A 5,722-nucleotide genomic window follows, 5' to 3' on the forward strand; every position below is an offset into this window, starting at 1 on the left:
ATCCGCTTTTTACAAGGTGAAGACTTCAGCATGTGCATGTCTTGTAAATCAGTAAAAACAAGGGGAAGTGAAAGTAGCACAGCTCTAACTGTAACATAGCTCTAACTCAGGATATCCCCGAAACATTGTGACAGTACCATTAATACTAAATTAAACATTCAGTTAGTGGAGTTTGTGTTTCACATAACATGACAAGAAAGGTGATAAACACAGTTAATGGAGGTACAAGATCAGGTTTTATGGGTTTAAATATATTTAGGGCCTGAGCCCAAAGGGCGAAGACCCTATTGTTTTTTGTGTGTTTGTTTCTTTCTTATTCTTTCTTTATACGCCACTTTAACTCTAAATTTGACCCCCTGAACATGCTCAAAAACTCACCAAATTTGGCACGCACATCAGGAATGGTGAAAAATTTGATAAAATGTAAAAATTACCACCGAAGTGCCAAAATGTGCTCGAGAGCGCCACCTATGTATCTAAAACAGCCGCCACGGCCCGTAGGAATGTCGTAGAGAGATCGAACCAAAACTCAATTATTCGTCTCATCAAGACCTACAAATCATACGCTGACACCCCTGACCTAAATCCAACAGGAAGTCCGCAATGTCAATTTCAAAATACGAATTTTTGCCAATTTTGGACCTTGAATAAACGCTATTTCCTCCTAGGGCGTTAATGGTATCGGCTTCAAACTTTAATACATGACTTATCACACTGTGTTGAGCAAAAGTTATTAAAAACTTTGTAATAACTCGAACGGTTTAGATTTAGTAAGCCCTGAAAGTTGCAGTGCGACATTACACCTTACAATGTAAACCAATGGGGAGGCAATCTCTGGGCATGGACTTTGTGCCAAACTGGGGCATCTGGCGTCTAAACTATAAGTCCGACCACTTTCAAACCTGTATCAATGGATTCGCGACGAAAATTCCTACAAAAAAATGTGATTTTTATGTAGGATTTGGCCAAAGTTATGGGATGTATGAGGATATTTCACAAGAAGATCACTCTGAAAACCTTCCTTCCAGCTGAGAGGGAGAGAGAGAGAATGGGAGGGGGGGGGGTGGGTAAAGTAAACATCTACTGCCTGTGACAGAAGCCCTTGGACTGGCCACACTCCACTTACTTAGTGCTTCTACACATCTGACAGCAGTGTTCAATCCTTACTTCTTTTCAAGGAGTACATGTGCTCCTAAATGAAAGAAATTAGGAGCATACATGTAACTTTAGGAGCACACTGAAAAATGTTCAAGTAAGAGTTTCTTAAAGAAAACAATTCATTATAACATATTTACAATTGATCACATACATATTTAAACTCTGTGTGTGTGTGTGTGTGTGTGTGTGTATGTAAATCACAATTTGCTGTTTTTAGGGGTGCTTGATTATGGCAAAAATTATAATCACAATCATTTTTGTTCAATATTGAGATCATGATTATTTAACATGATTACTTTTTGACTGCCACCTTCTCCAATTGCTGTTGTTCATACATGCACATATTTTTTCTAACTTGGCTGAGGAGACTATTACATATGTAATCATATATTGTAGTAATGATTAAGAAAAACTATAGCCTATATGAGGGAAAAACTCAGGAAGGCTGGAGTTCCGGAGCTCCGTATTAAAACTGTAATGGACCTGCCATGAGGGTGGAGCAAACTCCATTTCCAAGGATGCTTTGCGATTTTCACACCTCAGCAGGGAGCAGTCCACATTGGTCCCTCATTGGCGGAGACGCTCCGCTGTGCAGGAGCGTCTCCGCCAATGAGGGACGCAGCCATGACATCACCACCCCTTTATAAGCGAGCACGCCCAAAATACACGTCTTTCTCATGTCACTGAGCTAGGGGTAACCTCTGTTCCCTTGTGAGTTAGCTTAACTACCCCATGAACATGTTTTCCCCTCGTCGGACGAGACGAGACTTTGCCTGTGTTCACCCGAACACATTCCTGGATCCGAGAGAGACCGCTGCTGCAACCAGCGTCCTCAAATTCCCCCGAGAAAGAAGAAATGAAGTTACTTCGGGATAACGTGGACCGGCTCTGCCCTGCGCGTCTTCCCCGAGTCGTCTCTGCTGTTCTCTCCGCCACTCCACTCAGAGCCAGCTGCCGTGTTCTCGCCGACCGTGCGAGAACGGCACCGTCTGCCTCCGAGCCAAGAACAAAGTTGGACATTAAGACGGACTACACACACACACACACCCTGCTCGCTTTCTGAAGCGACCAAGTAAGAGGCATAAGTCTGGGCATAGGCAGTGTTAGTTGTGTGTTCTTTTCAGCATCAGTTGCTGTTGTTTAGCATTTAGCTTTTTTAGCTTTATTGCTATTGTTCTTGTTGTGTGAGTTGACAGACCGCCGAGTCCATTTTTCTCTGCTTAACTGTGAGGAGTATTTTAAGTTTGCTGCCTGTTAGTTGTGTTCACCACGCTAGACTATTTTGTGTTTCTCCCGGTCGGGACTACTGCCACTTTTGTGCCACCGTGAGTGAGAAAGTAAATTGATTTGTCGATCAGAAACCAGACAACGTACGTTACAGACTGCCGTCCGTACGTGCGCTCTCTGTGGACAAAAGAGCCGCTTCTCTCCCTCTCACGATCGCTCTCCCTCCTTCCTCTCTTGCTACTAACACACACACACACACACACACACACACACACATATATACATACATACATACACGCATTCCCCTGCAAGTGTCCAACTCTGTGCAAAGCTGTTTGTGTTTTGTTTGGTAGAATTAGATTTTAGAATAGCTGTTTATTGAATGAAGTATTTGTTAACTTTGTTAAGTTTGCTAAGTTTAATAAACAATGTTATATCTTTAAAGAGAAGTTCTTTTGTCATTATTGTGTGTAACATATTGTGAAAAGTGGCTGATTGAAGGAGTCAGAGCTTGAATTCAACCCTTCTTTGTTCACCCTTGAATGTTGATATCTCGCAGATATAACATTCTAGGTGAAGAGAGAGAGAGAGAGAGAGAGAGAGAGAGAGAGAGAGAAGAAAATTTAGTGCGGCTAAATGACTTGTAAGATGGACGGTGGAAAAAAGAGGAAGCATGGAGCAGGAAGGGACAGAAAAAAAACCAAAGGTAAATAAACGTACTAGCTAGCTAAGGTAGCTACTGATTCCAATGCGTCATCATCGTCCCTTGTCAATGTTAAAGCAGCCAAAAAACTGAACAATCAATAATAAATGTGGTCAATATTGTAACGTCCCTCGATAAGCAGACTTTAGCTGGTTTCCGCTGCAACTTGATTGCGCACAATAACACAGGCTACTGTGGGCCGTAGCCAATGCTATAATAACAAAAAGAGCTGCCGTAAAATCTACACTAGCCTCTCACTTAGCCTCTCGTACCTAACTGCAGAGCGCCCAAAACAGGAAGAAGAAGGCACAAACCCCCCTAACACCCAGCCAATTACAGGTGTGCTATCTCCTGTTGCTCACTGTTACAGGTAGCTCACATGATGGACAGGCTTCACAGCATCTAAGCTGACAACAATATGTTTACTGACAGTCTGGAAATATCAGTACTGCAACTCTGGCAAATTCATGAGCAGACTCCAAGTGGTCCTGGAGCTTCCTGGCATAGTCGTGCTCAGGAGGGTCCCCCTGGATGTTGGGTGATTTACTCACCATCATCTCAGCCGGAGTCCGGATCTCCCTGCCAAACATGAGAAGGGCGGGGGAGCAAGAGGTGGAGTCCTGTGCAGCGGACTGGTACGCCATTAGCACAAGGGCACATGTGTATCCCAGTCCCATTGGTGTTTAGCTGTCACAATGGCCTGCTGCTGTGCCAGCATGCGGTTAAATCTCTCAACCAGCCCATTGCTCTGAGGGTGGAGGGCTGTGGTGCGGCGCTTGTGGGAGCCCGGTTTTTCACACATGGCTGCAAACACATGGGACTCAAAGTTCCTGCCCTGGTCAGTGTGAATGACTTGGGACACGGAAATAGTCCATGGCAGTGAGGATGTAGCGGTTACCTCCCTCTGAGTGGGGAAATGGACCGAAGACATCAATTCCCACTCTCTCCATCAGGCACCCCACTGGGGTATGAGATCTGTCTGTGGGCCCCTTATGAGCCATGCAGCTAACGCAATAGCGGCAATAGTCCTCTATGTCTGGTTTGTGCTGACCCCAGTAAAACCCCTGACGGAGGCGGAGGAGCATTTTGCCGACCCCGAAGTGACCAGATTCTGGGGCTCCATGTACTGCCTGGAGCACCACCTCCCTCAGGGCCCTTGGCACCACCACCTGCCAACGTGTCTCTCCTGTAGCTGGTTCTTTCCATCCCTTCTGCAGCACCCTATCGCACAGGCACAAGGCTTCAAACATTGACCAGAGTCCTTTTGTGGCTTGAGAGCACATTCTGACCTCCTCTCATGAGGGTTGGGACTACATTGCCACCCACCTGAGTACTGGCCTGATTTAGATGTTCTCCTCCCGTTTGCGCCTCCACTCTGCTGCATCCACAGCTGTTATCTCTTGTAATAGGGTGACAGCCCCAGAAAGCTCTTCAGATCCTGCACAGAGCTGGGGGTGGGCCAGTCCTTTACGGCGTACACCTTGTTGTCCATGGTGCTAACACCGCTGCCTCTGAGCCTGTAGCCCAGGAACGTGACCCCCTGCCTCAAAAAGCAGCATTTCTGGGGGTGCAGTTTCAGTTCTGCTGCCGCTACCCTCTCCAGCACCCGGTGCAGTGGGCAGCCATGTCAGTTGTCTTGGCTGCTGGCACAGCAATGGTGTGGGCCGTGGTGCAGCCCAGCTGGGACTCATCCTGACAACGTGTCCCTCTGGAAAAGTGAGTGTTCCTCTCCTGGTGTTATTGACACAGTCCAATGCCCCATGAACATCCAGTCCCAGTTTGCAGTCCTTCAGACTTGCGACCCACACCAGACAATGAATTGTCTTTTTTCCTACCCCAGTCACCAAAGTCTCTCCCACCGTGGGGGCCCGCTCTCCAGTAACTGTCTGAAGTCTCACTATGGTGGGGGAAAACCATTTCACCAGGGTTGCTGAAGAGCCTGTTTCCACCAGCACAGAGCAGCACGTCCCCCCAATAGTCACTGGGGTGTACCAGCAGTCCCCTATCCAGGTTTGGCTTAGTATCACAAGTCACTCCAGCTGGCCATCCACATCCTCTGCTGGTTGCGCTGCTGCTGTGCTGCATACCCACCTGTGCAGGGTTGGGTGCCACCCCGGGGATCCGCATTGTCCCAATTATGTGGTCCTCATCCCTTTTCCCTGTCTTGCGGGGACATTGGGGCACTGCCGGACCAGGTGGCCAGGCTGTCCACATCCCCAGCAGATCCTTGAGCACAGCCTGGCCTGCCGCTCCTACCAAAGTGAGGCAGCACACACAAGTTGCGTTAGTTCCTAGTTCCACCCAGGCAGGTGCTGCTGCATCCAGCAACACAGGCCCCAGGGACCAGCGCACAGCATCTCTCTCTCCAACGCTAACTCCAAAGCCTCCTGGAGAGACCTGGGATGGGCGTCTGGACGTCTGGATACGCAGGTCGGCCGGTAGCAGTGCCTGGAGGAAATGGTCCCGTGCTAATGCACTCTGGATGGCAGGGGGCATGTGAGCATAGGTGCGGTGAACCAGCCCCTCAATGTCATTGGTGAGATCCCTCAGTGGCTCATCCGGTCATCGCGTTTGGCTGCACAGCTCTGACCTGAGCAGGCTAGCTGCTGAGCATTGTCCAAACTGCCTCTTTAG

Source organism: Thunnus thynnus, chromosome 23 (genome assembly GCF_963924715.1).
Source record: "Thunnus thynnus chromosome 23, fThuThy2.1, whole genome shotgun sequence".
Taxonomy (NCBI): Eukaryota; Metazoa; Chordata; class Actinopteri; order Scombriformes; family Scombridae; genus Thunnus; species Thunnus thynnus.